Source organism: Astyanax mexicanus, chromosome 6 (genome assembly GCF_023375975.1).
Source record: "Astyanax mexicanus isolate ESR-SI-001 chromosome 6, AstMex3_surface, whole genome shotgun sequence".
NCBI classification, from domain to species: Eukaryota; Metazoa; Chordata; class Actinopteri; order Characiformes; family Acestrorhamphidae; genus Astyanax; species Astyanax mexicanus.
Genome location: NC_064413.1, coordinates 37,978,890 through 38,004,243, shown reverse-complemented (window position 1 = coordinate 38,004,243; position 25,354 = coordinate 37,978,890). Strand labels below are relative to the sequence as shown.

The 25,354-nt window shown below is 35.4% G+C and overlaps 1 protein-coding gene across 1 annotated transcript in view; it reads right to left on the bottom strand.

The window, feature by feature from the left end:
• ccka (cholecystokinin a) overlaps positions 1–25,354 on the bottom strand; it is a 44,211-nt gene that overhangs the window by 18,373 nt on the left and 484 nt on the right. The window lies entirely within an intron of this gene.

Genomic DNA, 25,354 nt, shown 5'->3' with positions numbered 1-25,354 from the left:
GAATGTAAATGACTTTTTTATTCATGCTGAAATATGGATTCAATCTCATAAACAACACTTACTACACCTTCCTTGTTCTTTCTCTCTTGCTCACACACACAAACACACAAAGTTGCATATTTCTTTCTCAGGATTTCAGTTTATTGGCTAATTAATTCTTATAACTTTATGCAAATAAAATTTGCAAACAAACCAAAATCTAAAATACAGATATAGTAATAAAAGATATGTTTGTATTTGATTGCTTTCTTCACGGCTACTGTTTGTGCTACTCACACAATGCTTAAGTGTGGCAGAAGATCAGGAATAAAACAATTATAACATGTTTATTGTTTGTTTATTGGCAGGTTTTTCAGAAAAGGTACCAGGCATGGATGTTTTAACACTTTTCTACTTGCTGGTAGAACAAACCAACTAAGAAAACAGGGAAAGTAATATGTGTTTTTTTATTTGTCTTAATATATTGTTGTTGTTGTTGTTACACTCGCAGTAGAAACCAGGACTATAATCTGATTTACACTCAAGTAAAAGAGTAAATGTATGGACTAAAGATTGCTCTATAAGCATAAATAACAGCACATGAATTAAGCCAAGCTTTTGCTTAAGTAAGATTGGAATGAAGGATTATTTGGCAAGACTCTGCATGAAAACCCTGCGAGACATGCTGGTTTTTGAATTACGACATTCTCTCGCCGTACTGAAAAATCTGTATAACATACAGACCTTTCAGTCACAAGATCTAGGAGGTCAAGCTCTCACCGACTGGAAAGTTACTTTAAGGTCAATCCAATTCCAAATGATTTGAGATGTAGTGTAAATTCAGTGCATACAAATTCAGTAGAAACTGTGAAACTGGTCTCAAGTTGGCAGTAAAAAAAATCTGTTTCTGCCTCGTTTCATACCCTCTACCCTCGACTCCAAATGAGCATCATTTTGTTACACAACCAGAGTGTGTTTGCCATGGTCAGGGGTGTAAATACAGGGCGTGGGTGGGCTTGTTTTCCTGGTCCCTGGCTCCACTGGTTTTGTTTTGTCCAAATCAATCATCATGAATGCCCACATGTTTGCCAGCATGATCACTGTGTGTTTAGCCTATTACAGCAGAAAATCCAGTGAGATGGAGCACAGCATTATGAGGGATATTTATGATCAGTGTAATTATTGCATTGTTTATCCAACTATTTGAGTTGAGGGAGGGAAAAGCAGAGGTCAAGGGGGCTACAGCGGGGGCAAAGTTGGTTTTGGTAAACTAAGGTTTTAAAGTATCTGCATGCAGCTTAAGAACAGTGAAAGGAGTTTTTAATAAGACAAATATTTTATTAAGTATTTTCTGGACTGATATATTACAGAGGATTTAGGGGAATAAATCCACACAACAAAGCATAATTGCCCAAGCGTTTTCATTGCACATAAAATAAATAATTTTGATCATTACTCTGCAAGAATGAAGTGTTGTTCCTGCTGATGTTCCTGCTAGACAAAAGATGTCTTCAAATGTCATTACACTGCTTTCCTTGGTGACACATTCAAACACTATGTGAGCGTATGCACCAATGTGTTCCTCAGCCTGACTTTAATTATGTCCCAAAGCCAACAATCTGATATCTGATGTGCTCCGACACTCTAATTAACAATAACATTTATTTGAACCATAATTGGAGAGAGCAATTTTGTATAAATTGCTGTGAGTGTCATTATTATGTGGCAAACACATCGGCAGTCAGGACACATAGCTATTGAGATCACTTGAAATTAATGAGGACATCCTTATATGATTTACATCAACCGCAGAGTGAAGGAGTGAGGTCAGAGATTCCTGCAGCCCTTTTCAGCATTCATTATTCTGCCTGTGTTTATTGGATGCACCTCTGAACTGACTGATGTCATCAGTGTCTCTAGCTGTCTCTGAGTGGCTCTTTGAAGACAGAAGAACTGGCAGTAATTGAAGTCTGGTTTAAATGTCAGTAGTAGTGTTTCATTGTAATATTTAAGAATGAACCATACTTTTTGCTGGTCATTAATCATTTATGCGTAACCTGCAGCTGGATTTAGGGTATGTTGGTGTGTCTTTGGTATCGTGAGGGTGCAAAAATGTGCCTTGCGCAGCTCAAAACATGCAAAAAAGGAAAAACTAATTCTTTTAATTATTCATGTGTGTGTGTTTTGGTTGTAACATGCAATGAACCAATCAGTGTGAATGTGGTCATTCCCTTCAACAACAAAGAACAGTATATGCATTGAAAATGAAGATACTCAAAAAGCATTCAGAAATGTGGTTTTCCAAGACTCATGACTATACAGCAAATCACAAATTAGTACACTAATTCTAATTATTAATAATGCTATTGATAGTCTCACATCTTGTTCTCATAATTGTGTCCTTAATAACAACGTCCAAAGTTCATTATGTCCTGGTGAAAGCACTTGTCTTGCTCCTCAGGATAATCTCCCATGTTCTTTTTGAATTTATAAAAATGGACATTATGGATTTTGAGTGACATCATAATTCAGAGCCTGAACCAACTGTGCATAGATTTTCATCCTTGATTGCCTAGGGGAGCCGTGAACCACTGCGACGAAAGATTTTGTAAGTTCGAAGTTTGGAAGGGTTCACGTGAAAAGGCCAGTGAGTTTACGCAAAATTCTTGGGATAGCAAAATGCATGGCTCTCTTTCTGTCCTGTACCAACCTTTTTATGCAGAGCTCACAGGTGAAATGAGGTGTCCACGCCAAAGTACACATTTTAGAAGATGCTTTCACAGAGAACTTTTTCACTCTTGTCTTTATGAATTGGGCACAGACATCTGCAACTTCTTGATGGCATCTAAATTAACTGTAGCCTTGTACACAAGTTCACTTGTTCAACAGAAAATCAAATCAAACTGTTTTAATAAATGAAATAAGATAACTGTATTTATCCTGCAATCTACATTTCCAGAGAGTCCAAGAAAGTTCTAGACAATTCTGGACAGTTCTAGAAACTGAAGTCTTTATAATCAGCACTGATTATTTTGTAAAATCTTTGGGGAATAATAGCATTTTTATATTTATTTAAGGCACAAAGAATTACAAAAACACTTAATAGCTGGGAATAAACAGTATTTGGAAAATTGTAATATTTGTACAAATCATAATTATTACACTCTGGGATTTATGGGATGATTGATAAAATGATTCACAGACACACACACTTAAAGTCTGAGAAGCAAAAAGATAAATAGATGGACACTGCTATAGAATAAACTAATTATACATGTGGAAACAGCTTAAAATTTTGGGATTGTAAATGCAGTTGTGAACAAAAGATTGATACCATGACTGAAACAGGATGACTCATTCTAGAGCTAAATAATCGTAAATAGAAACAACCTTGATTGAATAACAGTTAAGAAACATAAGCCCTTCTGACTGAATAATAAAAAAAAAATTAATGGAAAAATATTCCTCAGCAGTTATAAGGAGATGTGTGAAACCCAGAGACAAACAGCTGCTCTAGAAAATATCACACATTGCATTGTTATCTGTTTGGGCCCGGAGAGCAGAGCCCTCTCTCTGTGGCTGTAGCCGAACAGCCGACGCATCACTGAGCAGCTTCAGCCAGCGTAAGCACAAGTATGTGTGTTGGAATCCAGATGTCAAAATGTCAGCATCTATAAGAGTGCAGCGTGCAAGATGACAGCGATCTCTGCTAGTCCAGGCTGACGTGTGTCACATGGTTTTAATCAGGCTTCTTCAAAAGCGAAACCGATCCATCCTCCGTAATGGGGTCGTGCACTGTGTGTGCTTCAGCAGACGCCTCTCTAATGGTACGAGAGACTCCAGTCACGGCCACAGGCACAATGAGCATTAAAACAGGAAAGATCTTCTGCCACGACAATGCTCCTTAATGATATACAGCTCTTTCCTGTTAGAATACAAGTGGAGCAAATCTGCCCGCCCTTCAGCACGCAGAGAATATACTTATAAGAGTTTTAAATAGCATACAAGGTGGGAAATTTTAAGAAGTAGGTAGTTCACATTTACTTATTTTATCCTAGATATTGTAGCTAAAGAGTAATGAAAAAAATGTGGGCTACTAAGAAAAGAAGAGTCTTTATAGGACAATTCTTCTGAAGACCCATCCTATTTCAAATACAGCCTATGCCTTATGTTTCATGTCTTATACAGTTAAAAAATTATCTCTCACACACATACACTCTCACATGATTCTATAAACAACCATGTTTTTTACATAATTTTCAAAGTATTCAAAATGTATTGTGAAGCAGTGAGCTACAGATCAAACAAAAAAGCAGAAAAGAAATCAAGTTTCAATTCACTGTGCAGATTATCTGTTCAGATGTATTATTGGTTACTTTAACAAATGCCCCTGTGAAACCTTTTTAAAGATAAACCAGAATAATTCTCAGTAGGCCTGTAACAATAACATTTTTTATGGACAATGTATAATCCCAGAAATTATTGTGATTTATTTTCATTTTAAGATCATTAAATGGCACTAACATAATGATAATACTAAGCATAACAAAGCAGTTATACCCATTTAAAGGCCACAAATTTGTGATTAATCACTGTTTGGGAAATATATATATATATATATATATATATATATATATATATATATATATATATATATATTTCTTCACCTACTGCAGTCAATACGGCGTGTATGGAGTCATAGTTATTGAAGCATTAGTCTGGTATTGCATGAGTGGCTAACATACTGTTCACCATTATATATGTGAACAAACATACAAATAAACACAATAGACACGAATATAACGATTTTTAAATATTATTGAGGTCATGTCTATTTATTGTACTATAAGTTAATGATCTAATTATCGTTACAGGTTTCCCTCTCACACACAAACATAAAAAAAAAATCAAAAATCAAAATAAATTAATAATTTTGTCCACATGGATTTAGTTTTGGTAACTTCTGAATATTAAATAATATTCAAATCTTCCTGCGCCTGCTGAGGTCTGGCAGAGGGCCAGTGACCAAAAGTCATTCTGATCTGAGTGCAAACTTCCGCCTTAATCTCAAGAAGATCATGTTCTCTGTCAGCTGTGTGATTTATTACAACCCCCTCAGGCTGATCTTACAACACATTCAGGAAGTAATTAGTTAGATAATAATATGAGAGCTGCCACGGCAGCCTTTTGCTGTAATCAATAGAGCACGAGGATTATTAGGGGTGATGAGAATATTTATTAATTCATTGTCGACTTAGATAAGCAGCAGCTGTCAGCAGGAGGAAATAGCGTGGGGTAATATGTGTTTACCCTCAGGTCTGAAATGCCAAGTCTTCATCTGGCAATAATATAATAAGAGTCACATTAACCATACTGTTCTTTTCATTTACAGATGTGGACGTGATTGATTATTAAAGTGTGTAGGCTACAGATCATATAGCCTTTTCATTAAATAACCCTGGAATAGTTAGGGCCCTGCAGCTATAGCATGATTTGTTTCAGTTCATATTTTAATGGTGCTACTAACGTTTTTCATTGAATTGCAAACAGCTTCACCCATTAACCTTTTGAGCTTGAGCTGGGATTATAAAACTGACACAAAACTCACCCTTTTACTACATCACTTTTTTAGATGTTTATTGATTGTGCACTAAATGAGAGCTTTTACTGTTGGAAAGTGCTCTCTTTCTACAGGTGTATTCCAAATAGATACCCTGAGGGAAACATCAGAAGGATTATAGGACTTTAGATGTGAAGCCAAGTCCCACAAAGGCAATTAAGAAAGAAGACAGGGTGGGAGTAATGTAATATTTTTTCTCACTAGATGCAGACGGAAGGGAATCATTTTATAGGGCATATAATTTGACAAAAGAGCTGTTTTTTATTTCTTATTTATTAAAGTATTTATTTTCTCTAATTTATCTTCTCTAAAGTGCAAGACCAATCAGTCTTTCTGAGGCTCAGGCTCCCAATGGATGGGAAGATGGATGGAGCTAAATACAGGGTAATCCTGGAATAAAACCTGTTGGATGCTACAAAGACTTGAGGCTGGGCAGAAGATTCACCTTCCAGGAAGACAATGACAATGACAATGCTTTTCACAAATGCTCTCAATCCAACCTGTCTGAGCTTGAGCTATTTGGCCAAAAAAGAAGGGTCAAAAATTCATGAGACATATCTCAAAATACTTGCAACTGTAATTGAAAGGAGGCGTGGCTCTACTAAGTATCGATATGAGGTATCGATATGCACATCACACCTTTTTAAGATTTTTATTTGATTAAATGTATCATATTCATTTCACTTTACAATCATGTGCTACCTTGTGTTTGCCTATGACTTAAAATCTTAATAAAATACTTTTAGGTTTGTGGCTTTAAGGTGACATAACGTAAAAAAAAAAAATCAAGGGGTATGAATACGTTTGCAAGCCACGGTATCTCTTTTTGTAAATTAACTCTTTATATGCTACTTATAGGAAATATTACCAGGAAACATTAGATAGATTTATATAGAAAAGCTAAAGTCACAATTATACATTTCACTTCCCTCCAAAATCAACTCTCTGTTCACAGATTAGCCAGTTGTTTTTTTGTTAAAATTTTATTTTCGCTTGTATTTTTATTTTTTCCAAAATATACTAATGTTGGAACTACAAAGATAAATATTCTTTGTGAGAAACAAGGCCCATTGATGTGTAAACAAAATGTAATGTGTGATAATTAAATAGAATTTTAGATTTGGATTTTGATGTATGTTTATAGTACTTATTATAGTCGTATCTAAGCAGATATATCTGTATCCTTTGGCGTATCTGTGTCTTTTTCAGAGTCTGCACTGCAGTATTACATGCATGCAACATCACTGATTTGTAAGGTTCACATGACTGGGAGCCCAAAATAGGGTTCTGCAAGTGATGCAAAAGAACAAATGCGTCACAGTGCCCTCACCACAGCGTCTGTAGGAATTATATCACTGCAGCCTAATCTGTCATGAACCAGCAGACAGTGAAAAGAATGAACGACTGGAATTCATATTATACTGTATGCCGTATTGCCATGTAGAAGAAACAGTACCAACAGATACTTTGGAGAAAAATATTACAGCAAATCAGCTTCATGTAAATTTGTGTGTGTATTTCGCAATGATATAGTATTTTTATCTTTCTAAAAATATAAAGAAAGGTAATTTACTAGGGTAAACAGAAATAACTATATAACTAGTATGGAAATAACGGCATTGATCAAATATACTTAAATTAAGTTCTCTTTTTATTGATTTATTCTTGATTATAATAAATTGTGCATTAGAATTAAAATTAGTGTTCTTTTCTTTTGTCCCAGCCTGTGAGATAATTGTTAAATCAGGCAGCACATCTGAACAGCTGTGTGTGCTTGCTACCACAAGTCTTTTCAAACAACATAAACATCAAGTAAATGCATATGACCCTCACTAATCTAAAATCAATTGAAAGATCGATGTACACTAGTATAGGGGGCTGTAATTGGCCCTGTGCAGCTGAATCTGTGACCAGTGGTGAGAAATGATCCAGATAAGATGTATGTGGTACAGCAAGAGCATCATCAATGAGAGGTAGAAAACGAGAGCAAATAGGTGAGTAAATATAGCATAAAATGTGTTCACAGCCCCCCCACACTGCAAACAGAGTCTAGCTGATGGGTACACTACTGACGTGTTACTGGCATAATTGAGGGAATCTATAAAAAAGTTCAGTCAGGGGTCACTGAAGCTGCTCTGTGATGTGCAATTATAAAATGCTATATTTAAATACTAGTAGTAGATGTCTAGATGTAGACTAGTAGTAGATGTTTTGCACAGCTAAGAACCTGGTAGCACTTTACACTTTTGTAGGGTTAATTCTGACTTACTGACAATTTAAGTACAATTTATATGAGCACTTAACATTATTAGTTAAGATTAATTAATTTAAAGGAGTTTTTTGTGTTCGATTAAAGAATACAGAAATTACAGTTGTGCATTTTTTGTGAACTGCTGTTTTAGTGTATTTTCTAAAATAGACTATATCTCACATTATCAAGACAAACAGAATTTATATTAGCCCCATTATGATTTTTTGTTAAATAATGTCTTAACCAGCTGTAACAAAACTTAAGTACTAATGAATTATGCATATACACAGAAAGTGTAATATTTAGATGATGAGAAAACATAACTAGGACATCCACTATTTTACTATACTTTAAATGTAGTGAACAAACCCTTTCTAGTGTTTAGAAAAGTTGGCAACCCTTTTTAAAACTGTTCCATAGTTAGGTACTGCATTACTATCTATTTATATATATATAACATCTATCTGTCTATTAACACCTAAATATACACCTACTTACCACTAGGGAGTGCTGTAGGGAGTGCTGAGTAATCACTCAGTAGGTAGTGCTGAACTTATGATTACAGAGTTTCACTAATAACTCGATTAATTATTTAAGCAATAATACACAAGAGGTAGTGCTATAACCTGTAATATTGGCACTGTTGTGCTGTGGTCATAGTTCAGAACAGCAGTGCCAATATTACATGTTATAGCAAAACCTCAAGTCTATTATTGTGAATATACCACAGTTCCATTATCGTTGTTTGTTCAAAGATTTTGAATTAAATAAGATGAGAAAATACAATCTGTTTGGTTTTAAACAAGTTAATCAGTTAATATAAAATGAATAGTTGGTTAATAATATAACTATGAAATTAATATAAAACAGTTCCATTACTGCTCTGTTTGTAGCAGCGCTGTTTGGCTGGTAAGCGCAGCATTGTTGCTAGGTTACCTCTAAGTGGCGGAGTAATACATGGAGAGCTTCGGTTAGAGTGCATTACCGGCTGATAACAGCACTCATAAAATGCCTCTCAGCCAATCACATTGTAGGGTCGGAACTAACTGTGGTAAAATGAGACTTACATATCTCCTGGAGAATTACTTACTAATGGTGTCTCTTACATAGTAACTAAGCATTAATTACTGCTCACATCAACTGCTCAGCTGAAAACTCTTACATGCCGCCTACAGATCTAAACCATCATACTCCAATATTTCTAAAATGATTCTTTAAGGTACCCAAATGTTTGCACAGGAAACATTCTGGCTGTATTTATTTATTTTTTTTGTTATGTCATGAAAAACATAAAATAATTAAAAGGGTATTAGGATTGCTAAAATGATGTTTTATGTTTGCTATAAAGATCAGCTATAAAGAATATGACAAAACAATAATTTCTGAGATCTGTTTTCATGTTTGCGTTATAAAAAGGCTTTTTATCTAAACATTTGTTCAGCTCAACATTTGTTTACCTTGCCTTTTCCTGGATTTAACATATTTAGACACTTTCTACAACAGTGTGGGCATAAAAGACGCATTTATTAAGGTCTGTTTCTGGCTTTACAATCTAGGATTTGCATAAATTGAGCAAATTGGCTGTAGCTAGACCAGATCTTCCTGATATATTGGTTGTAAGTGTACTTTGTCACTTTAATAGGCCTAAGGATGACAAGAGTAAGTCTGATTGGCCGCGAAGTGAAACAAACTGTCTAGCTCCCTCCTGTGTAACTCACACTGTGCTTCACTTGCAGCTTAACAAATGCAGCAGCAGAAAAGCCCTGTACACACACACACACACACACACACACACACACACTGTAACTGAGTTTTCAAATATGTGTGTTTGCATTTCTGTAAGGACTACTGTCTATCTGCTTTTTCATTCAGATCTGATTTAAATTGAGATGACAATGGATCCTTAAATCTGTGAATCCTTATCTTGTATGTCTTTGATAAAAAAAATGTAAAAAGGTGAAAAAGTACATTGAAAGCAAAAACTCTAAAAGGTGTAAATCTGATGTAGTGGCCAAATAACACTTTTTCGTTTATCAGTCTTATATTTTTGGTCTTTTTTATTTGTTCATTTTGTTAAAGTGCTTAAGGGGAAAACGAGAAACCCTACACTGTTAACATATTTTGTAAAACCAAAAACTGTTAGCACAGTGTTCCAAATGTTTAACTTAAAACTTATTGTTGTTTAGATTTTGGTAATGATTTGTCCCAGTCAACTTGATAAAACATTTCATCAATGTTTTGGAAGTTTAATTTTTAATATTGTAGAGGACAGGGACTCAATCTACTACTATTACCAGCTAATCCAAAGGCACAATCTGCATATAGTGAGATTCGAGGATACGGTTAGGACATATTGTTGGCAGCTCTAATGACCAAGAAGCAGTTCTGTGTTTTAATCTGGCAGTTTGAGGGAGCCTATCACAGATGTCTTTGACTGGCAGTGGTATTTCCTGCATTTCGAGTCAATGTCCTCTTGGGTCCTCTATTGCAACAGAGCATTTGATGACATTTTTTTTGTTGCCACAAGGCATACACTCCTAAAACACAGTACCACAAAGGAATCTTTTTTGACATATTTTTCCCCCTAAAACCATACACTCAAGCCTATAATGTAATATTTTTATGTGTATGCATATGGCCTGGGGTGTACATGATCCACAGGGGATAGAAAATCTTGGCATAAGTGATTTGTAGTGTCTACTAGAATAATGTACTGGCATTTAAACTGGCATTTCACACACACACTAAATTTATTTAAAATTATTTTATACTGTCTTCATCTTTGGACTCCTTTTTAAACTTAGCTCCCTGTTGACTCGAAAGTTGGTGACCTCTGCGCACTCTGTGCCTCAGAATCCCCTGATCCCGCTTTTTCATTGTACTTTGAGAGAGCAAGTTGCTGTTGTCTTCAGTTGCTTCCACTTTGTTATAATGTAACTGACAGTTGACAGTGGAATATTTAGTAGTGAGGAAATTTTAAAACTGGACTTTTTGCACAGGCGGCATCCTATCACAGTACCACACTGGATTTTATTAACTGAGCTCCTGATGTAGAAACAGTCTGCATGCCTAGGTGTTTGGTTCTAAACACTTGTGTCCATACAGATGACTGGAAACTGAGTTAAAAGATTAGGATGTGTGAGCAAATACTTTTGGCAATATTGTGTACAACCTAAAATTATTTTGACATCTTATTTTACAGAGGATAAATAGTTCTGGAATCTTTATGACGCATAAGCGCACAATTCATAAAAACTGATATAACTACATAACCCCAGCTCCCTATCTAAAACTAATCCTGTCCCAGTAGAGCTTTTGGCTGAGCAGTAGAGCAAATTAAATCCAATGTACTCCCAATCTCGGTTGTCCATCCACTCACAATATTTTGGGTTTTAAGTGCTTTTTTGATATTAACTAAATATACACAATACAAGACGCTTAGTTAATAGAATTTTAGAGAATAATGAAGATGTTTATTGGAAAGGAACAGACGTAAATAACTGACTGAATCACTCAGCCAGACGATGCTAGACCTCTAGATTCAGTCCACAGGTCACCGCTGATGACATCAGTGATCAGAGAGGGTGAAGATGAAAATGGGACTTTTTTTAGTGTAGTGAGGGTCAGTGAAGAAGAAAGACAGAGGAAATAGAGAGAGAGTAAAGAAGGACAGAGTAAGTCATTTCTGTCATGCTTCAGAATTGAACTACTCGTACAATACTGCATGTACACTGTTTCTCTCATTTTCACAGTTATGTTCAAGAATTCAAGAGTCTAAAAATAAACAACAAGTTAATGGAATAATATTTATTACTGAATCAAGCCACAGATGTATTTTACAACATTTGGAACGTTTCCCACTTGGAAGTACCACCAAGAACAACAACAACAAAAAAAACTCATTAACTGCAACAGCATATGGTACTTACAGCATTATTAATTCCAGAAACCATATAGTGTTTTCACAATGCACAGATACAATGCAGTCCTCTTAAATATCCAAGTGTTTTCTACATTCTTGTCTCTGCTAAATAATCATTGAGCGAAGAACCTCTATAGGACTGTCAAATTGTCAAGTGAATTGTCCTTACTTAGCAACCTATGAACAAAGGCATTTTGTCACTTGTTCAAATAAAAAAAATCTGATTAAGGCTGTATATTGTTTTAAAGTGATAGTACTGTATATATAGAAGTATATATATACACAATTCAGGCATTCCGATGATTCTTTGATGTTTCACATAGAATCAATGGCATTACTAAAGATCCTTTGAAGAATCCATTAAGTGTAGCTCTTCTAGCAGGCTATAGGTTTCACTAGTTTTTTCTAGTAGAAGTTCAAAGTATTCTCACTGCCGTACGTCAATGGAAAGAATCAAAAAGTGGCTGAACTGCGAAGCCAATTAAAATGCCCATGCTGTTTCGCAAACAGAATGAGATGTGTGTGTAGACTTTGATGTTCAGGATTACGAATGTAAGTCCCTGGATTAACATCAAGAGACAAAACGAGGTTAAATGAATACAGGTCACTCAGTGTTAACCACTTGTAGTAATGATATACTCTGTATGTGCTCTAAAATCTACCAGATATTCCATACTTTTGCTTTCAGAAGTCCATTCATGTTTTTCATACAAGTCATAACCAAGTAAGAGTATTAAATTTAGGAGCAAAAATACAAATTGAAGTGCACATAAACCTTCCAGCATACATTCATCAACACCCTATGATAGTAACAAACATGCTTAGCAGGCAGAAGAGCAATTAGTTAAGTTACAATTAGCCATAAGAAAAATACATCCAGTAAGACCCACAGAGGATGTTGTTTTTTATATACTGACAAGCCAAAGATAAGGGAATAGCAGTGTGTAAACTAATTACGAAGTGGTATCTCTGGAGGTGGATTGGAAAAGCCCACACTATATAAGTTTTGAGGTGTTATCACCTGAGTGAGGCTGAACACTGGTCATAGTGCTCACGGCAAAACAATGTGAATTAAGATTCAACTGAGGCCTGATAGTGGGCACAAGATGGATAGGCTTTTCCATGTCCGAATTTGAGTGGGCATTTAACATTACTCGATCCACAGTATCACATGTGTACCATGTGTACATCATAGAAGGCATTACCACATACAGTGGACAGGGCAGTAGGTGGTAATAATCGAGACTGGCGGGACTCTAATATAATTGTCCATGTGAACAGACAAGCAACTCTGGCAGGAATCACATCCACATTCAATGCAGGAGAACAAACACACATATCCCACAGGTCAGTCCAGCGTTCTATAGCTTTCATGAGATGTGGCAAAAGTCATGGAACAGAATAATAGTTCTGGTCTCATAACAACAGACTATTAAAGATAAGGATTCAATTCCCAGACAAGGCAAGAACACCAATAAGCAGAAATGTATAGTAACAAGTAGAACTACTTCACTGATGTAGTTAAGTACTAACATTCTGTATCTGTTTCTACTGGACTATTATTTTTTTTTTTTTCACTTTATATACTGGAAAAATTCAAAAATTTTACTCCAACACATTTTATGTGCTGTATTAATACTCGTTACAATTATAAAAATGATAAGAATCATTCCAAACCCACATTATCACTAAAGCCAAAACAGTAGATGCACTGTCATCAGGTTTGATAAAGCTCCTTGTCATTGATCAAATCAAGTGATCAAGCTGAACACCTGAGCTTTGTTAGTTTGTTTCAAGTTGGAAGAAACAGAAACACCACATTCAACACATTCATCAGCTTCAACTTCGATTGATTGTGGCAGTGAGGGTGAGGAAGGAGACCCCTGGCTCTTATTAGAGTCCACGTTTTTATTTGTGGAAATAAGGAAGAGAAAGGAGGGGTGCTTTAACGAAGAAAGAGACATAAGTTGATCTGTTTTTGTTTGTACAGATTTAAGCTCAGGGTTTTAAGATGCCCTGATCACTTGTTTTTATGTAAGCAATTCTTGTATGTGATCTTAGTTGATTTTACAATAGTGATACTCCAACTAGTGACCTTTTATGCCGAATTGGTTAAAATATCCTAATGGCTTGCTGTGAGTTCTGTTTAGCCTCTCTTTTAGGTGAGTTTGTTTAGGGAGTTAACTGAAAACGGTACATTCCTGTGATTGTACTGCTGCTACAGACAACTTAATTATGAGTGTCTTTTAGCCTAAAAATTTAAAATAATATAAACAATATGATATTCACAAAGTCACTTTTTTGATATTGCACTTGTCCTTTACTCATACCTGGGTCTCAACTTCTTTATACATATCTGCCAATAAGAAGCAACACTTCTAACCCTACATTTGCCCACATGTGTATAAAGATTCACATGTAAAACTCTGCCTGCATCAACATGCTTCTGTATGCTTACCCATGCTCACCAGCCCTAACCAGGCACACAGATTTAATGACAAGCAGCCTAATAATGTATAACAGTGGCAAACAGATCATCTGAGGCTTTCTTAAAACAGGAACAGCAGGGGTCCAGTATTATGAAGGAGGAAAAAATGCTTTTATCATCTTAATTTGGCTGATATCACTGTCCCAGTCCAACAAAAGAGTTCATCTGATTCACAGATCTTATAAAACTTGGACTGAGTAATAAATATACATATTATGTGTGACATGTGTTTACTGATTTTTGTTACATAAAAGTTGCACATATTGTATACACTGTGAACTAATGCTCTGAAGCAGATAAAGAAGAACATATTATATTGGCAACATGCCTAATGCCAGATATGGGCTAGAACCATTTCAAAAGCAATTTAAGCAGATGAAAGTGTTCAAGAGGAGTCGTATCGTAGAGCTAGGGTAGGACAAAGGAAACAGGAGGACCAGTGAGTTTTTTGGCTTTCTCAGTCAAATGACATCGCGTTTAGTAGCTGCTCCATTTGCGCACTATTGTGCGCTATTGTGTTTACGTGGATCTCGTGGAAACGTGCGTCCAAAGTGTAATTACGGTGCCTGGCAGTGGGCAAATTGCTATTTTATTAAATGCGAGGAGATGAAACTCAGAGATGTGCATTCGGACGGGACTAAAGTTACCAGATGACCACAGAGTTCAGTGAAAAACAGCAGGTAATTTAGCCTGTAATGTAAGGACGTCTGAGAAAAACATATAAATGGTTGTTCTGGACGGGAATAAAATCACAGAGGATCCCTCATAAAAGAGGAAAATACCCGAGGACCCCCTCAAAAACTAATCCCATCTAGATAGGGCTTAAAAAACCTTTATTTGTGATTGTTGTTTTAACTGTGCATACAGTATAAATATAGTATATATTTTTTTTTTTACAATTGCATAAATTGTTCCTTTTTTATGGCATGTCGTCAAACTGGGATGTGCATCGCTGCAGCCCTGGACTGTTCGGAGCCATGCCGTCGCAATCATCACATGCTTCCAACAACAGCTCTCAGAGATGATTCTCTGCTGCCTAAGACCTAAAGATACATATTTACTTTATGATTCAGGGATGATGGCTGACCTCATTATGGGTTATGACAGATTCAAAGCAAATATAGCTGTTTGTTTATGAGGCTCATCTGTCATAGGCTTATGAGGGCATACACAATAGCATTCATCTTCCCAGTGCCACTGTATGTCAGGAACGGCTCCATTGGGAAAAGGGAATGGCTAAACATTTGACATTAGGCTGTTCCAGGGTCATTAGGTCGTGGTTGCTAAGAATAGTTTTATAAAATTGAATAAATAAAAACACATCTTTATCTATTAAAAATTCAGTTTTTTTAAGTTAGTGATTGTTCCACCTGGGGATATGCTGGAATTAAAGATAGCAGAGAGATCCTGAGAAAGGCTAATCAGGCCTTGATATAATTTAATTGAAAAGATTATTCACCATTTGAGTTACTTTAACCGTATCTACTTTATATAAAAAATCCTGCAAAAATAGGTACTTAATGGATGAAGTATATGAACTTATGTAACATATAATATAATATACACAAACCACAAGCAGTGCCCCGTTGTTGGGAAACACCATAAACCTGATGTTATTTTTCTTCTTCCTTTGGTTTCTTTTTTATCATTTCACAAATACCCATGCTCTGAAATCAAGTTACACATATTGCTTTATAAAAATAAAGGTGAGCACTCTTAACAAAACTCCACAGAGATTAGCTGTGGGTCACACAAAAAGGCTGAGATGAACACACAGTTCCCTTCAATATTGTTAGCTAGTATATCTTAGTTTGCCCCTTTTGAACAAAGATACATTCATTTCCAAAAAGCAATTCTACCCTTTCTCTAGGCACAATCAACACCAGTGCTGTTGCAATTATATTGTGTTTGCTGTGCACTTGAATGAAAAACAGCAAAAATAAAGAATACAACTTTAGTCTTTAGTCTTTATTTGCTCTGTTGCAGCAGGCTTTTTACCCACCAAAAACATTTATTCACATTGTGCCAGGGAGCAGATGATGCACACTTGTTTATTTCAGGTTGTTTCATGCTTGCTCCTCTACTTTGACATCCTAACAACTATAATAAAATTAAGCGGCCGTTTATAATTAATCTCCTTACATTGCTTAAAAGTGCCCTTGATTGGAAAAACAGTATTAACCTTTTCATAGTTTTATAACATGACTTACCATAATCCCTTTTCTAATACCGTTAAATACTGCTGTGTCCTACTTCATTATAAAATGCCACATAACAAAAAACGTTAAAATATATTGATTTCCTCTTCAAAAAAAAAAAAAAGCAATCTTTACAGAGTATTAACACATTTTATTTAGCAAATGCCTTTCTACATCTAAGCTTCGTAAACACAAATGCCACTTTAGTAGTATATGGTATTTTTTGTATTTTAGGGCGTTTTCAGGTCCGGACCCTGCACCAATGTTTATGTGTTTGCTGACTACGTTGTAGATATTTGATCCAGTTTTGGTTTCAGACTGCAGTTTATTGAGCGGACTAAAGAAATTTACTACATTATGTCATCATTAGCTATATGGGGGGAGTCTCTCTTCACTTCATATTAATTGGTTCGTAGAATGTTAGCGAATGTTAGTTCGACGAGTCACTTTGCCAGGTGTTGTGACAAATTATAGCTCTCTGTCAGAATCAGACTACCCTTCGCAGACACGTGCCCTGCAGCAGAATGAGTGTATACACAAGTATTAATCTACTGTTAAAGTTCATCTAGTGTAAGCATGTGTGTCTAAACTGCTGTATGTTGAACCTGCACGCCAAAGGATGTGTGATTTTAGCACAAAACAGATTCCTCAACCTGTAATTGTTCTATAAACTGGACCATAGTTCAGTAGATCCTGACCATGGTTTCTACTCAGACCAAACTCTGGTCCTTTGTCTGACCGTGGTTTGCACCTGCTAAGATTTATAATTAGTTAATTAATTGCAGTGCTTTAAACAAAGCTAAACTATGCTATACCACATAGCCACCACTCTGTTGCTAGTGATGCAAACCAGCCATTTAAAGCAGCCCACCATACAAGAACAATCAATATGTTTGATTCTGAGGCAAAACAACAGGGTGTCAACAGTTAAGTAAATCTGTATTTGAGCATTTTCACACCATCAGATAGGTCACCTACTCACTATTTATACATGATATAAATACTTTTATTAAGGAATTATATAAAATTAAATATGTTATTCATCATTTTATGAGATTTAAGTGTATATCTTTATAAACCCAGTCATTCTGAGTTTCACAGTAAGGAGACATGGTTGTGAAAGAGATGGATGTGTTTACAATGCTATAATGCATTCTCAGATCACTTTCTGAAATGGTTTATGTGATCAGATTCTGTTTTCTGTTTAGAAAGGGTTCTGGATGTGTTTACATTTACATTTTTATGTGACTTGGCCGTATCCAGACCCTCAAGGTGCATAAAGTGACCAGGTGCAAAAGGAGTCTCAACATGTCATGACAGCAATTTTGAAACTTGTTCAGAAATAAACTAAATCTGTATTTTAAAAAAATCTATTTTTTTCATGACTAGAATGTGCCTTTTCTCTAACACCCACTTTATACTCTTCCCTTCCAGCTGGGAAAGCTGGTGTAATATTGATGGACTGGGACCAGTAGAGCACTCTGGGCCTGAATAGATCAATATCATAAATAATTTATGTTATTTTGACAAGATTTAAAAACTTCTTTTTGGGAACAAAATGTTATATAAGTCAGTAATAAATCATATGAAAATTCATGACATTATGTGTTCAGAAAAGTTATTCTTCGCCTTCTGTTTGACATTTGACACGAGAGAGTACTGGCCAATGAGAAAGCAATTAAAGTATAAAAAGACATTATTAAAATGTCAGTGGAATATAGCAAAATTCATTTCATGGAAATGGTGAGAAAGGCAGAGTAATTACCCATTATCCAATAGACTACATCTACTCTGAATTGAGCCTTGTTATGTATTAGACAAGATGAGGCTATTAGCATGGCAGAATTATTCTGAGATTAGACTGAGGTGCAGGTTGGCTGTATTAACATTCAACTAGCTAGAAAAAAACTCATCAGCTGTATTGCTGGTGAGGGCAAAGAGGCTAGAGTGATTCATTGTGCAATGTTAAGACATTTCTAGCCTCCATGGAGAAAAGAACAGCAATTGACGAGAGATCAAAGGTCAAATTGAAGCACACAGATGGGAAACGGAATCTCGTGTTTATTGATTTTTTTTTAGTAGTTTTTTTACACTGCTTGAACTCTGTCCATTTTCAGAGGGTTATGTACTGTAGTGTAACAACACTTACTGAATTTCCACCAGTGCTTAACTCCTCTTGTGGAGCCATTTCTGAATTCTTCAGCACCTGAAGCTAGTTTTTATACCTCTTACAATTCATGAGACAGAGTGTCCATACATAATTCATGACATGCCGCTACCAGTGGGTGGATTTCATATCGAGAGCCTCTTACCGGGCCAATACTTCTTATACAACTGCTCCAGTCAGGTCCATACATGTATCATTTAATATAATAAGTCCTGAGAGACTCACGCTTAACTTTGGGTCATCAATAAACAGCGGCACTGTATAATGTTTGCATTTCTCTTCTCAAAGCCTGTCATGGTAAGCAAGTAGAAAGAATCTCAGATGTTTACATCACTTTATATTGCACTTTGCTTGTTAACTTTAATGGTTCGTTTACCAACTACATCTATGATTAATGATGATGATGATGATGATACCTGCATTGCTATGTCAGAGGCAGCATAATCTCTCTTGAGAGTCTTGTTGTCTGGTTATGCATCAGTGAGACATCAGATAGATGAGGAGTTGAAGAGGGACACAGAGCACTGGATGAGTATTCGACTGAGAGCGAGAGAAGGAAAAGGGGAAGCCGGGACCAGTGACGTGGGTTTCCATCTCTGACACTCTGGTCAGGTCGTCACGAGGGACAAGAGCGCAACCGAGGCGGATGCAAGGGGATGTTGTATATATCGTTCCAACAGAAAGTGCGTGTCACTAGTATCTTGCATTATTCAAGTTGTCTGTTTGGGGTCAATATGGCTGAAGAAGATATGTTTACTTTTTTTCTTCTGATACATTTAATTAACTAATGTACCTTCATGTGCCTTCTAATCTCAGTTACAGATCATGACCCTCTCAGATTTTGTATGTTTAGATGATTAAGCATATCTCAAACCTTACTAAACTATATCACCTTGACATTTCAGTAAAAAGTGGCCTTCTTGTTTACCATGACCAGATAAAATACACATCATCTAGGAATTACCAGTGAATTTTCATGCATGGTCAGTTTTACAGCACTCATCATTTGTCTTTAAAATGTTTCATAGGGAACGAAGCAGCTGTATCCTCTGTTGGAGGAGGCTTAATTAATAATATTAATAATAATATTAATATTAATATTAATAATATTAATTAATTAGCGAGTCCCTCACGACTTTAGTCTCCTGTACATTAAAGGAGGATAGAGGTCAATCCTGAGACAAACTCGTTCATTAGTCAAACAAGACCTAATTCACATCTAAAGGAAAAACGCTTATGTCTTTAAAATAGATTCTGAGATGTGCCAGCACCCTGTCGTAGGGATTTCCCTCATTAAGGTGAATTATTCTCCGGACCCACCGCGGCCCTGTACAGGATGAGGTGGATAAGAAGATGGATGTTTAAAATATAGTTTTTTGATAAAGTTTTGAGATCCATGATTGCACCTCAACAAAATCACATACCTCCAAAATAGCAGGTATACAGGAGAACGCCAATACAATGTTAAATTTTAATATAAGTCAGTGTTGAGATATTTTATTTAAATGATCTATACAATAACTAATGATTACCTACTGACCACATAGAGGTTGGACGTTTCTACCAGGTAGAAAAGTAAAAAAAAACCAAGCATTAATGAGCAAAGACAGATCTTTTTTTCCCACAATTTTAGTTTTGTTTTAGCATGCCTCTTTAACTATTTCACACCATGCAATTAGGCTGAGATAATGCTGTGCACTGCAAAAAATCTAATTTTAACTAATTAAATGATCAAATTTCAGGGCCATACGTCTTATTTTCTTTCTCTCATAAGAATTGTTGTCTTAGTGAGTATTGTAAATGTAAGATTTTTTTGCTTATTTTAGAAATAATTATCATAATCAGAGGTTTCCTTATTTTAAGTCATGTGAACACATTGTTTAAGTCTTTACTTTACTTTACTCATTTTAATATTTTGTAATTGCTTATTGCAAGAAATATTACTAAGACAAATTATCGTACCCCATTTTTGCTTAATACAAGCATTATACACATACATCTCAATTTACATTTATTTTTTAGTTCCTGCCAATTTGCAGTGTGGACACAGCATGTTTTTTGTTTCTCTCATCCTTTTGTTAGTCATTCTATTTGATTTTCTGGATTGCACACAGCTCTGCACTGCAGCCCTTTTCCAGTCACATTATCAAGCCTACTAGTTACCATTTCTGCTCTTTGTGGAATATGCGTAACTGCTCAAAACAAAGTCATTATTCATTCTAAAATGATAATCTTTACAATGTTCATATAATAAACTTTCATCTAATTAATTTATGTATTGAACACTGGCCTATTTTAATCATATAGTATTCATACATACTGTATGAAGCGTGCAGCCGGGACTTTACCATGGAGAAGTTAAAATAATGTGATAAGCAGAAAAAGTCCTGATGTAGTCTAGTGTGTTTTACTACATAATGAAACTTCTAAAATATGATTTATTATTTATATACTGCATTTGCTGTTATATACTGCACGCTAGACTTAAATACAATTATTTGTGTTTGAGCAAGGTTTGATACTCGATCCACAGTGTCATCCACAGCCATTACCACCCAAGGTGGACAGCACAGTTGATGGTAATGCTCATTATGGGCGGTCTCTAGCTAGAAATGTCCATGTAAACAGACAGACTACTCTGGCAGAAATCACATCCATATTTAATGCAAAGTCCATACAAAAGTCATGGAACACAATACTAGTTAAATTTCCAATGTGGCATGGGACATGTGACAAATGATTTGGGAAAGGATATACAGCTCTAGGCTACAAATGGAAATGCACTACCTAAATGCATTTAACTGTAGGCTGTAATGCATGATTTCATGACATTTCCCACCACGCAGCAGCAGTTCCACAAGAAATGGACTTTAGACTGGAGGATGAACAATATACTTTTACACATAAAGTATTTAGATATAACATCAAGCTTTACGAAAATTCACTTATTAAAACTGCCTCAACTATTTTATTAGATCAGGTTGCTCTTACTGATTATGTCTAATGAAAAGACACAAATCTATGAGATGCAGATTCCGCACATCTTAAATGCCACAATTCTTATTGTCTAACCAGAGTATAACGAAGATAAAGGAGCCTGTATCACCAAATTACTCTGTAACGCTGATCCACATTCTCCTCCTCCTGGTTTATCAAATCACTCAACTGCTCCTACACTTTAGGCAATCAGTGATTTACACAGACAGAAGCTGTGGCAGTTGAGTGATGGTGTTCGTCTCCAAGCAGCTGTGTATTTAACAGAACACTCTCTGCTAAAGGCCAGGGATCAGCTCTATAACTTAATTTGTTTCTGCTCTTTCTCAGTGCCCTCTGAGCCCAATAAAAGCCTTTCAATGACTCCATAACGACTTCCTCGTCTACACAAGTAACAAAGCCTAATTGTCTTGATTGTATATTACAAACAGTAAAGACACAGCCCCCCACCACAACCCTCATGCCTACATTTAAACAGTTAAGAGCTAGTCTGGCATTACACAACACAGTGCTATTGAATTTATATGTGTTTAGATCAAACATAAAACTTAAAATGTCAGGTCTATTAAAATGTAATCTTCCTTGGCCTAAAAGGTATATAAGGATCATTGAGGACAAGAACAGCGCACTGTTCCAACATATGCAAGTGTTTAAACATAAATTAATTGACACTAGCTGAACTTTTCAGGTGTGAGCCACGTTCAACTTGAGCAGCCTTGTGACTCCATGAAAGAGGAAATCAGAAAAAACACTGGACTTAAGAATACAAAAAAAATAATAATAATAAATAAAAACTTAAATCATAAGACCAAAACAGTGTTAGAAAATAAGAACATTACAAATGATGTTTATTCTCTATTATATCACCCTTGTAGCATGGAACAGGTACTGTCTGAGAATGTATTGGCATTGTATTAATTCTAATGTGTATCATGTTAACAATTCATGCTTCCTAAGTATGGACACTGAGTAAAAGAAATAATGTAGTAAGCCCTATTTTTTCACTACAGAGACAATCATTAAAACATGTAGTTTAAATATTTTAATGATTGACCTGAATATTCAGGTTATTTGTACTATAGAATTCAAACAGATTGCATAAATGGACTTGCCATGTCTGAGGAGGATATAGAACTACTTTTTAAATGTATAATAAAGAACCATCTTCAAAAGGTTTTATTAGTGTTTATTAGTGTTCTGCTTAAATCCCCACCTCACATGTTGCTACCTTATAAAATCCTGAAAGAAATAAATGTGCTTGCTGCTCTTAATCACACTGGAAATGTTTATTGCACCAGCAGAGGCCTTTCATGCATCATATTATCAAAGCGAATAAACAAGCCAAGTAATCATCTGTTTGGTCTTTTGGTAGTTTAGAACCTTTTGGTCTGTCTGAATTCTGCCACGGCCAGGCTAACTTTTCTAAAAATGACGGAGGATAATGAGTCATATTGTCGGAATGCTCCAATTTTCTGCAGGCCTGGAGAGATGGATCTGTCATAGTTACGAAGCCTCAGAATAACCAGACACGCTCCCAGGCAATCAATCATCCCTCTTCCTCTCAAACTTCTCTCTCTCTTTTTCGCTCCCTCCTGGTGTCAATTAGTGAGACATTTTCAAGCTCTCTAGGTACTAGGCTCAATTAGACTAATTGAAGTCAAAGAGGAAAATAAACACTGCGGTAGAGAGTGTCTCTCGCAGGAGGACGTGGCAGCAGTGTTTTTTTACACTGAGAGACACACACTTTTCTTTTAACACAGGGCTCCTGTGGAGTGACACATACCTGATGCTTGTAGATGGCTGCCCTTTGTGCCATCAGTACCTGTGTTAAAGGTGGTGTTCATTGTATTTTATGTTTACATACTTACTGGCTGATTTGTAGGCACCTAAACTTTACATTACTATCAATTAATATCCATTGCTGTTAAAACTTTACAATGGTTTAAATTATTAAATATTACTAAATCTAAATTCATTCATTGGAAAATATATATTATTCAGACTGTATAGACATGTCTTCAATTACACTGACAAAATTATCCTTGTAATGCTTTTGTAGAGTAACCTATGTTGTTCTATGTTTGTGACAGAAATATGAAACTTGAAATAGTATCCTGACATAGTACTTGACCTAATTTTGACATAGTATCCTAAATCAAATTTGTTTTATCCCTGTTTTGATATATACGAGCATAAATCCAGATTTAACAAAATACGACCGCCAGCTAATTAAGAAGTATGAAACACAAAAACAACATTGTTTTTTTCCCCTTTAGATGGTCTAAACATGCTGCACACAAACTCTCTAAACTCTTCTCAGTACAGCGCTGGCATCTGGCCAGAGTGGGTATTAAACTCCCAAATCTAAAGGTGGGCATTATTTTACGAAGATATGTGGTCTTGCCAGAGGTGGAAAAAGTACTGAAAAATTGTAATTAAGTAAAAGTACTGTTACTTTGCTAAAATTCTACTCAAGTAAAAGTAAAAGTACCCATCTAAAAATCTACTTGAGTAAAAGTAAACAGTACTCAATTTAAAATGTACTTTGAGTAAAAGTTACATAGTTACCTATTTTAAAAACTACTTTAAAATTACAAACAGCTCAGGGCTTGAATTAAACCACTCTGTTGGGTCATCTGCCTATCTTGGTGGAGACAGAACCAAGATATGAGCCAGATGTTAAAAAAATCCAGAGTTTAACCTAAATGTATAGGACCATGCTCGCCTCAATAGATGTATTTTCCTATATACAGGATATGAACTATTTCTTAAGCCATTTGAGAAAACAGAATGCCTACACAAATCAGTACACTTATGCTTGGTTTATGTAATATTTTTGTATCTAACTGTTCTTCACCTGTCTAGAAACAGGTTTACTACAGTCTGTAATTATAGAATTATATAAATGCTCCTATTTGATAAGAATAGCTGACAAAATGGAAAATAAGGTGTATTTAAAGTTTTCTTTAAAAAAAACTGCCTAATGGTTAACTAAGTACATTTATTGCAGGCTCCACATCTCTTCTTTAAATTACATAACTATATAATAAAATATTCACATTCAGACAAAAACTATAAGCTAGTTAGCTAGTTATATCCAGTGTACTAGGTTAGCATTGTTTTGCAGAGTGACAGTGCTAGACTTGTTAGCTATAATGTTTATTAGGGTTTATGAATGTATAAATTGAATTATGATTTACATTTAGGGTAAAATTGTGGCCATTTAAGTTAAATGTTCTAGCTAAGGCTCTGACTTGCTAGCTTAACAGGTAACATTTAACCTAAGGTTAGCTAACTACTATCTACCAATCGTGGAACTTAGTTTAGTGAATGAAAGCTATTACAGTTACGTTTTATTTTGACTTGGGTATAATAAATTAGCTTAGCTTAAAAGTCACACTCTTGATATAGGCCATTATCCTAAAGTCGTAAAGTCAAATGATTTGAACAAATGAGCGTGCAGGCAATTTTTAAAACAGGTGGTCAAAGAGCATCATGAGGAGATGATGTAGGCAAAAAAATCAAGTTTGCCAAAAATAGAGAATTAAGTCTGGGCAGAGATAGTGAGGAAACATTTACAAAGCATATTTTTCTACATTTTGTATTCTATTAAAAAATATCAAGAACTATCAGTGTGGTAGAAAAATAAACTGTTGATGGGGACAAAAGTTGTGAGTCTGATAAATCACAGTAATGATATACACATTATTTTTAATGTAATATGTAATATGTATT